Genomic DNA, 11,111 nt, shown 5'->3' with positions numbered 1-11,111 from the left:
CCACGCGGAACCGTGCCTTTCAAAATGTTCAAACCCAGTCTTCCATATTTTCGTAACACAAACACTGAGGGCTTTTGTGAAGTGTTTTTATACATGTGGTAACAAGGACAACAACCAAGGTTTTTGCTCCTTTGCACATCTTGGCATCATAACTCACTCAACTGACTCATAAGCTTTCTATAAATATCATGTGGATTTCTCAAAATGGAAGCATTTATTCAAAATAGTTTCTTATGCCTTAAGGCGAAACAGTTGGGATGTTTGAACAGTCTATTTGAAGCTCCTCTATTAAGTTTTAAATGAGACATTGCATTGTGTCTATATTCTTAGTAAAATCTTTAAGCCCAACTTAGTACCACCTCCAGGAGAACAGTGCCATAGTCTGCGTGGTGTTTCTTGGGTTTTGGTTTGTGTACCATGTACCAGATTTAATTATAAGAGTTGAACTGAGAAGGGCAGGGAATTGTCTGAGGGAGACTTCTCAGTTCCTCCATATGCCTCCAGAGATACACTAACTTTTTTGCTATTCTGTTTTTAAGAACCAAGGACCAAGTATGACTTGATGTTTTCCCTGTTTATTTCTCTAGTTGGTACAAACTAATTTTCTGCTTTGGCCGTAAGTAAAAGGTAGGATGATGATGGGAAGGGAAGTTGAAAGGAGGAATTCTTAGGGCCTTCCTAAACATGAAAGCAAAAATGAGGCATACTGCAGACATGTTTCACAGGGAACAGCGAAGTTTTTGTTTATCAAATCTATTAACACCATCCAACAAAGTCGCCTAACAATTGCCTTTATCATTGTCCCCTGACAAAAACTTGGGTTGTGACAAATGGCAGGTTTTCAGGACAGTTTATTAAATGAATTCATTGTGAAAAACAGGGTGCTCTGAGAAAGTTAACTGTGGGACTCTAACTGCCAGTATCATACAATTTACTTGGTTAAGTTCACCGAATACTTTCCAACAGTGCCAACCAAGAATGTGGCTTCTAAATGATAAAACAAAGGAGGAAAAAAGCTGTTAGTGGTTTTTTCACTCTTTATCTGCCATAACAGGGCATTCTGAAACTTGGTTTGCAAACTTTCCCTAGGCCCACATTTTATCATGCCCTCATGCTAAACCGCAAAATTTGAGACCTTCCTCAAACACACAAGACTAAGAGCCAATCGCATTCACCCTTTCTGGCCCTCTTGGCCTTGAAAGAGCAAGTGTCAGGGCCCCATTTAATTCTCTCTGCAGGAGCCCCTTTCATTTTCTTTTCTGATCTTCAACGTTCTTCTCCTTAAAAAGGAAAGCCTTCCTCAAAACAGTTGAGTGAATGTGAATTGTTCCTCTTTTCATTTCTGAACTCCTTTCTCTGAGGACGGTCACTGGGACCCTCCTGAGTGGTACGTTTTGTTCTTGAGGTGACAGCACCTAAACAGCCTGGAGTCCCACTTGCTTGGAAAGGAGGTGCCCTCTCGCTAACTATTGTGCTCTTTTCCTTGTTAAAGCAGTCATCTGCAAACTTGGTGGCTCCCTGCACTTCCCACAGCCACACTCAGCTACTCAGCATCCTCCCTCGGGAGCCACTGTCAAAGACGCAGGGGCCGGGCCGCTGGGGCCACGGAGACAGAGTCAGGGACGAGTCTGGCAGGTGGCACGATTGGGGGCAGCGCCCCCGCTTTCCGGGGCAGCGAGCGGGTCGTGAACTGTTTTCTGCCCACCCCGAGCCGGACACCTCTGCGGCTCGGATCTGCCTCCCAGAGTCGGGTCCCTCGGGAGTCTGGCCGGAGCCGGGCTCGGAGTCGGCCTGATGCAGCCCTGAAGAGAGAGGGCACGCAGGCGACCCACGGCCAGAGCCCCCGGGACCACCGCAGCGCGCGCCCCTCCTGGAAGCGTCTGGGGGTAGCTACGCATTGCGACGGAAGAGGTCCGTCCGGGCCGCCGTAGCGCGGGACGTTTCCGTTGCCACAGAGATGACCTCTGACCCCGGGGCGTCTCTGGGGCCCGGCAGTCGGCGCAGCCGTTGCTATGGAAACCACGTGGCCGGAAGCCGGGGTGTCCGCGCGACTAGGCGCGCGTGCCGGCCGGCTTCTGACGCGGCGCGCGTCTGCGGGCCCCAGTCCGGTCGGTGTCCACGCGGGTGCCCTCGTACGTCCCACGGCGGAAGGGCTGCGAGGGAGTTTGGTCCAAGCCCACAGGTGGCCTCTTCCACCCTTCGTCCTCCCGAGTTTAGAGGAAAAAGCTCTGGTCAGGGGGAAGGAGCCAGCTTGCTGGTGAATGCGCCCAAGCCCAGCTTGGCTTCGGTTTCCGCACTAGCTACTGGAAGGCCTTTGGCGGCCTCCTGAAGTTCTCTGGGCCTCAGTTTCCTCGCCGGCAACGCAAGGACATTGAGTAGCTTAATGCCACGTCAGCCCTAGGTCCTGTTCCGAGGATCTGTAACTCTCCATCCAACCCGGACTCTGAGTAAACTTTCCCCTTCCTCCCTGTATCTCTCCCGGACTACGTTGAGTATATTTAAGTTGTAGTGTAAAATCCGAGACTGTCTGAGATGGAGAGCTACCTTAGGGATCATGACCGACCTTTTAGAGGTGTGGCAACTCCTTCACGGTGGAGAAGTGACTGTTCCATGAGCCGGTTTTGAATTATGTAGACAAAGCACAGTTTATGACTTTGAGCCTTGAAGAAGCATGTTGTGTTTTACTGGTGAGACTACCAAGATCTCTTCATGCGTCTTACAGAGTTGTGTGGTTGGTGCTGAAACATGGCATCCTTCATAGCCATTACGTTCCCCGGATGTCTTTTCCTGCAGTCTCTAAACATTTTCTTTTAGAGGGGAGTCTGCCTACATTGGCTTGTTTTTCCCTTCTGTTATCTTGGACTTTTGGGAAAAATCACAAGCATTTTCTAATCTTTAAAAAGAAGGCTTCACTGTAAATTTAGAAATTGAAGAAGACTATTTTGAGAGTATAATACACAAACTCAGTAGTTTATAAAAGAACAGCCAGAACCAAATTGTGTTTCTGGCAGATGGAGTTAAGGTTACCTGCTCAGATGGCTGTAAAGTTTTTATAAAGAACTTTTTGTTGGCCTAGTTTCCAGAGTCTTTTTACTTTTTTTTCTCCTTATGATAAGAATTACCCCGCTGAAGTTTGCTTCTCAAAGAACTGGACATTAGTTCCTAAAGAAGACTGGGTAGAATATTTCCATCTCAAGGCTCAGGGAAAGAACGCTAATTCCTCCAAGAGGGACTTATGTTTCCCAAATGCAGAATTTTACAGTATCCACCGGCACAGGGGAGGTTTGGGGATTAGTAAAAACAGTGGATGGGCTTTGAGTTGTTTCTGCAGCTGCATTTCTGTTCTTGTAAAGACTCAAGTTCTGAGCCAAGGATAGTAGTTTTTAATTCCTCAGAGCATTGGGTTGCAACCTGTGTGACATCAAAGGTTTGACCACCCATGCAAATACATTTTGTATTTGTTTCTTTAGATTACAGAGAAGATCTTCAACTAAGATGAAAATAAAAAAGATTTATGTGTTCTAGATTTAGAGCTGTCTGTTTCGGAAGGTTTTTCTTTCCTTCTGGATACACAGTTTCACTTAGTTTAGGGGAGGAGACCTAAAAAGAAAGTTCCTATCAGGCTCTGAGTGTAAGCTTCTAACCTGGCCAATTTCTCACAGCAGAGCAACTTAAAACAATTTTTTATCAAATCAGCTTGTCAGGTTTCAGCCAAGACAAACAGTACGTATTCCTGGCAGTATTGAACAACCTGTTGGACTCAAGAGGCCTTCCCCAATGAATGTGCAAAAGATACTACCCTCCCAAGATCCAGAGCCACATCCAAGGATAGACAAAAAAAGAAAGGCTTAGACATTTCCCTTGAGCACTAGTAACCATGGGTCGATCACTATCTGCAAATGGAGTGCAACTCACATTTCCATCTGGCCGTATTTTGAGGGCCCTCTGCCTGATGGTTGCCAAGCCAAGTTCTTAGAACTCAATATGAGACAAACCAGAAGGCAATAACTTCCTGGGAGAGAAAGGATCAAAGGGAAGCCAATGGGTCCTGGAAAAGAAGGAACAACGTGAGATTTTTCCCCTCCTGTCTCAACGGGGCACTACAGACAGATCGAGTAGCTGATTCTGGTAAGAATTCTCTGGCATCTGCCAGTTTTCTCAAAATCCCATCCACCGGCTTCAGAGCAAGTGGGATTTAAAACAGAGTGCGGCTCTGGTATCTGCAAGAACTTGGCAAGGGTTTTTATAATTTTAACTTTAGTTTCCTGTTGGCTGCTTAAGGGAATAACTGGTGGTGGTTTACTGGAGAATCCCTTGGAGTCCCATTAACCCTGAGAGGGGCCCATTTGGGGGCCACCCTTCAAGGGTAGGTATAGGGGCATGTGTAAGATAACCAATTTGATTTATTTATGGTCGTGTAGTTTCTTCAGAGTGGAAAAGCAATTCAGATAGAGGATTAGTCACCTGTGAGTACTGAGGTAAAGGACAATAAAAGTCACTATTGATAGTGTTATAGTCTTCAGTTTAGGTAACTCTTGTGTCCTTAATTTTTCATTAGCCTTTTGAAATGAATCTTTCAATGAAGCTATTTTGGAATCTTAAAGACTTTTGGAGGGTTCGCATGCCAATTAAAATGGGTATCCCATTCTGTTTGATTTGGGAACCCTTAATTTTAAGTGCACTTCTTAAGTGAGCACTTAAGTGAGTTGTCTGATTGGAACATTCCCCATAATGGCTGTTGTAATTCCAAGTTGTCTTAGTAAGACTTGCCATTTTTGTAGATATTTACAGCTTCTGGGATGTAAAGGAAGCAGGTGATGTGCTTAATTCCTTGAAACTTGAGGATCCTGTTTCTTTAGCTAAACTTTCAGTCTCTTGGAGCCAAATTAATACGTAAGAGGGATGTACTGTTGGGCTGGGGATTTTGTGGCGTTTTGCAATAGACCTCATTGTGTGGAATTTTCTTGAGTTTGGTAGGTGACCTAGTGTCTACTAACCTATTCTGTGATTAACTTATCCTAGTACAGGTGGCAGTTGCTCCTACAGCTTTTTAAGTGCTTGAACTATGCCCACCAGTATTGTGGCTTTGGCTTCCAAGAGTCCCGTTAGCAATCGATCTATTAGTCCTTTCAGGAGAAGATTTCTCTATAGTGGCAGACAGCTTAATGACTTTTAAGAGTTCAACTTGTGGCTACTTAGACTTTGATGTGCCGTTGTTCAGAAAAGTTGGGATTTCTTGCCTTAATTTATATCCCTAAATCCCTCTGTGGTTTATTGTGTGAACTTACCTCTGGGCTTTGTGAATGCCCTAAGGCTGCCATCTTGCTTTCTTTAGATTGAGGGGTACTCATTAGTCTCCCTTGAAATAATCCTCCCTAATTCAACCAGACTTCGGTTTCTGGCTGCCTCCGCACAGTTCTTGAGACTTGCAAGGACCTCCCGGAGGTGCTTACCTTTTAGATGAGGTCAGCCACAAACCCAGATGTGGCCCACTAAGTCTCAGTGTGGAAATCTGGGGTTTCTTACACCCTAAGTTTCCACCTGGAAGTACGAGACAAACAAACTCTTTAGAGCTCAGAAGGCAAAAGAAGCTGAGATTTATCTGAGAGGAGCTTACCAGAGAGCCCAGGGAGCGGGTGAAGAGGCAGCAAACAGAAGGGCTCAGTGGGTGCCTTCACCTGCATCTGAATCTCCAGCTACTGTGTCTCCGCATCCTATCTTGCCAAAACTGTAAATTGATAAAACTAAAACAATTGAGCAATGAGTATGGTGTCCTTTATTAAGAGGAAAAAAATCCTTGGATTGGGGGAGTACAGTGCCTCACAAGCAGTGGAGCACTCGTCCCGAGGGGCGTCGGGCAAGAGTGAGTTTTGTAGAACACAGAAGAAGCACCATGGAAACAGGGCATGATGGGCTAAGAGGACAGGGGTTTCCTTGTAAGGCTAGCAGGTCCTGTTTTCTAGGGTGAGGGAAGCCAGCTAAAGCTGAGGTGGAGGGTTGTGATTGGTGAATGTTAGGATTCCTTGACCGATGTTTTTCTGTAAGTGCAGGCTGCCTTAGGTTTAGATGTGTGACCTGGGCTGGGCCACTGGGGCCTCCTTTGTGGGTCCTGTTACACGAATGAACTTTACCAGTAGTCAATGTCAGGTCTTTGTGTTTTTGTTTGTTTGTTTTTTGGAGGGGGGTAATTAGGTTTGCTTGCTTATTTATTTGTTTATTTATTTAATGGAGGTACTGGGGATTGAACCCAGGACCTCATGATAGGCACACACTCTACCACTGAGCGATACCCTCCCCCCTCTTTACCAGTTGTCAAGAACAGACCATGTGTCCTGTTCTGTGACATGGTCAGCTTTGCCCGTTAGACAATCATGGCAGCAGTGTGCAGAATAGCCTTGCATGGGGCAGGACTGAGGGTAGAAACACCTCAGAGGAAGCAACTGAAGTAGAAGAGGTGAGGTCAGAAGTAAGGCCCCGATAGGGCTGGAGTGGAGGAGTCTGTCTATCTCAGTAGCCACTTTGAATTTGGGGAGGGAGAAGGTGGGGAGCCCAGGATGATCTGAGCACACTCTGTGATGTGGACAAGTCCTTTTGATCCTGAGCCACTGACCATTTGCTAGTAGAGCACCCTCGTCTCCTTGAGACATGGTGAAAAAACTTGACTGTTTATATTCGAGGGGCTGTGGGAGCTTTTAATAGTGAGCAGAAAACTTTCACACATTTCTCCTTCTCATAATCATAATTTAAATAGGCAATTCTAGGAGAGTTGCTTAGGGACAGAGTTCATCATCTTGACTCCAAACCGGAAAGTCCTTAGGGATGGAAAAAATGCTTTACAATAAAGGTAAGTCGAAAGTTGTTTTTTTCCCCCAATGGTTACATACAGTTCTTTGTTGATAGTAGATGTTTTTGTGCACAATACTTTGCTCAGTTTGAGGAGTCAAATAGTACAATTAAAGGCAAAATTTTCAGATTATTCAGGTCTGGCAAGGAAAGAGAAGGAAGTGTGAACTTTTTTGAATTTACATGTATAAGTGTGTGCACCTGCTTCTTGGATAGAAATGAATGTAGTTGTAATTAAAATGCCATTCTCTCCCTGTAACATTTTCTTGTCTGTCCAATTACAGTGGATCATGGAAGTGTGTGGTAACCCCCTCTGTAATGCTGCGTTTCACTTAGATCAGGTGTAGTTTGGGAGGGATCGTAATCTCTATTCTTTCCACTTCCTGTGTGGAGCACATGATACACTATTGTTGTACTTTAAGAAAGAATTGTAGGCTTTTTTTTTTTTTAAATAGCCACTTGTTTCAAAGTCTGAAACTCATCTTCTCTGATTGTGTTCCTGTTGCACACCAGGTGTTATAATTCTTAAGCAAAGAAAGGACTCTGTTTGCTAGGAGACCTCAGTCAGCTTCCTAATTAAACACACAGTAGTTACCATCATTCTGCCTCGACATTTACTGGGGCAGATTGAGAACCGTGACCTAATATGCTCTTTCTTCCTTTATTATCCGATGACTTGACTTGTTTCCTGGGAATTTACATTTTTCATTATCTTAATTATTTTCGTTTACATTTAAATTTTCCGCTCATATGCCAATGACATCACATAAAATTCCTCATATGTCAGCCATATAGTAATAGATATAAAATACTGGAAATATTTTTAATAGAGTGGATACTAAATGTTAGAAATATTTTAATGATACCATAACAAAAAATAAATTTTAAAAAGATAAAAATTTTGGATCATTTTTATTAATTTTGTCTTTCCTAACTATATTCCCTTTTAAAATCTTGGGAATAATTGTAAAGAACTGTAGAGAACATAGTGCTGACGTGATTCTGGGGCACCATGGCACAGGAGCCTTTTCATGGGACTGTTAACCAGCGGCGGACCTGCTAAAGGCAGTGTGTGGCCTGATCTGCAGAGCCTTGGAGTCCAGTTCACTCTGTTCTGTTTGCCTTAGGAATCTGCTTTCCATCTCTGAGACTTCACTCTCCCCATATTTGTACTGTCCTACTCGAGATTTTGTCCTTTCACATTATGTCGTTATGTCTTTCAAAAGTTTTGTCATCAATTTAACTCTTCAGGCAAGGTTGGGATTAGTATTCGGTTGGATTTTCAAAGTTCACATGTACTACATTAGGGAAAAAGGCAAAAAATGCTAACAATATCGTTGTCAGGATGTAAATGAGACACATTTGCCTGAATTTGAGACATTTACCCAAAATAGCACTTATTCAACCTAAGTTTTTTTCTTTCTGTGCTTCAAATAACATGTAAAAACTATAATGTCTATCTAGTGCTTTAATAGATTATATAATTAAATAATTTGGGGGTATTATTATAATTTTTCTACCTAATATTCCCACTAATGAATGACTGTTAAACTTAGTCAATTTTTAAAAGCATATTGCTCTTCTACTTTAATAGAAATATCCTGAATTATTTTGAATCTTGTATTATTGACTATGCTCTAGGTAATAATAAAAACTAATCTTTATAGAATACTTTCTGTGTACTAGGTGCTTTACTCATATTACCTAATTTAGTCCTCAAAACCTTAGATATGAACTTTTCTTATATTTATCTGAAAGAGAATAAAGCCCAGGTATGAAGAGGTAAAGGAATTTGCCTGAAAGCACTCAGCTGATAATTGAAACCCAAGCAGTCTTACTCCAGAGTGTCTCCTCTTAAATCCCTGCATTGCAGCTACCTCCCTGAAGACAGTGTTCGTAGAATGGACGTGAAAGTGGCCAGTATCGTCTTAGTCTTTCTGTGAATCATTACATCCTGAAACTAAAAGGGAATGCAACATGTTCAGTGTTTAGATATTTAGAATTTGTAATCCTTTTTTTATTGAGCATAATTTACATACATTAAAATGCACAGCTCTTAACTGTAGAGTTTGATGTCTTGGCTACTGTGTGTATCCTTGTGACAACCACCCCAGTTAAGACATAGAACAGTCTTATCACCACAGAAGACTCATTCTCAGTTCCATCCAGTTGCTGTCTGTGCCTCCTGCAAGAAGCAGCCACCATTCTGGTTTCTCACTTTAGCTCAGCCAGTCCTGGAACCTCGTACCATTAAATCACAGAGGCCTCGTGCTGTTGAGTTTGCTTCTTTTACTCAATGTGTTGTTTTCAAGATTCATCTATGTGACTACATGTTAGATGTGTAGAATTTGACGTGGTAACTTCTGTCTTCTTTTGTAAACCGGAAACTCCTAATGGTACAGACTCGCTTGCAGGTGACATCCAAAAGTTGTCCAGAACTATAAAGGATTGGGGAGCTGACCCCACGTGCAAGCTGACAAGTGGCCTGGCCCAGTTAAGAGATGCTGGCTGAAGACGGAGGTTCCTGGGTCAGAGATACAGGGCCTTATTACTCAGGGCACAGCAGGCTTCATGTTCTCATTTCCCTTGTCCCCAAATCTCCCAGAGTGATGCTGAGTGGCTAGGAGGCCGGTTACGCACAGTGGATCTGTGTCCCAGCTGAGGAACTCTGAGTTTAGGAAATCGCCCTTCTTTTTAAGGAGCTTCTTGCAAAGCTGCCAACCTTTGCCCAGGGAGGCATTGTCTTCATTACCCTGGGTGGGAAACAAATCTGCCCTCTCACCTGGTAGCACTATCTTTAGATTCTAAGGTTGTTGGCAATACAAGTATTCTTGCAGTAGTCTGAGTCAAAAGCTCTCACAAGACAGGCAGAAATGCCGTGGAGAAGTTGTCCTTTAAATCTGTTTCTGCCCAGCAACCTTTTCTTCACTCTCTGGGTTTTCCAGGACTGCCATTCTTGTTGTTCCAAAGATGCACGTAATGTATAGAATACTCTTACTTGGAAATTATCTAAAAAAATGATCCTGAGGTTTTGAGAAGATAGACAATAGGCAATCCTATTCAATAAACCTACCAGCATTTATTAAATAACTGTATATGGAACGTTCCATGTTAGTTGCTGGGAGAGATTTAAAACATTCTATAAGGATTTGGTCTTTGGCCCCAAAGTACTAAAGCTCAGTGTACAGAGAACACTAGTAACGAGGGAGCCCTGAAGGACAGAGGCCTGCTGGAGGCTGTAGCATCCATGGAGGATGAACCTGGGAGAAAGGGCATGTTGCTGAGAGGTGTGACCTGAGCTGACTTTTGAACGCGTGCTTCCTTTGGCAGGAGAGGTATTCTTGGCAAGGGGAGTAATGTGAGTGAAAGTCAAAGGCTGAGTGGAAGTTCATGTTGGGGATTTGTGGGGATGTTAATGAAATCTTATTTTGGAGGACTAGAGGAATCATAATTTGAAGTCCAAAAGCCTGGCAGAAGAGGCAGGCTGGGTGTGGTAAACATTAGAGAACTAGAGGACATTTCTGGAATGAGAAGACTGACATTTCGTTTGTAGTACTTAAGGTACTTGGGGCATCGGCTTACTTCCCAGAAAGATGGTGTTTTCTCATGAAACACCACTAAACTGAAAATGTTACAGGCTCTTTGCCTACAAAGAACTTTTCAGCAACTTGAACCACAGTTTCTTGTACAAGAATCCTGATCCGCTGTTCTGGCTGTGGTAGTGGACGTGTTTTAGTAACCCTTGATGACCGCTGCTTTGTGGAGAGATGCATTATGGAACAGTTTGCTAAAAGCACAACTTTTGAAAACAGATTTTTATTTTCTACTCCTTTCTATTCTAAAATTTGAATTGTGTTTTAGGGGTCAGTATCTATTTCTTGGTTATCTTAATGCTTAAGAATCCCACAAAATTTATAAAATGACATTTTAAGGAAGGTAACTTTTATTAAAATAAGAGCATTAATTAAATTACTAGTGGCCATTCAAACCTTACAGATACGTAACTAGTAATACCTTATAAGCAGCAGTTTTAATTTCTTTGATTTTAGAGCTAGGATCCTTATTGGAGATCCTAGTTAATAAGTTTATAGGATTGATATTTATAGGGCCACAAGCATAATTCATACAATAAGGGGAAGGAATTCATTTTAGGTGACAATAACAGTTGTAGACACACTGTGGTAGGAGCAAATTGGCAGCAAAAATCTGAATTCTGTCATTTCAGTGGGTAGTGAGTGAATGATTTAATAAACTTTTTTTCTCGCCAA

The 11,111-nt window shown here is 42.9% G+C and overlaps 1 protein-coding gene across 1 annotated transcript in view; it reads left to right on the top strand.

Annotated features, from left to right (window-relative positions):
* The first annotated feature begins 2,106 nt into the window (after nt 1–2,106).
* Nucleotides 2,107–11,111, top strand: part of FGF14 (fibroblast growth factor 14) — a 529,039-nt gene continuing 520,034 nt past the window's right edge. The window contains exon 1 of the mRNA XM_072976504.1: nt 2,107–4,128. The gene's annotated coding sequence lies outside the window, so the exon portion shown is untranslated. The remainder of the gene's footprint in view (nt 4,129–11,111) is intronic.

The sequence above is a fragment of the Vicugna pacos genome, chromosome 14 (genome assembly GCF_048564905.1).
Source record: "Vicugna pacos chromosome 14, VicPac4, whole genome shotgun sequence".
NCBI lineage: Eukaryota > Metazoa > Chordata > Mammalia > Artiodactyla > Camelidae > Vicugna > Vicugna pacos.
Note: the sequence above shows the minus strand (reverse complement) of the source record. Positions and strands in the feature narration are given on the sequence as shown.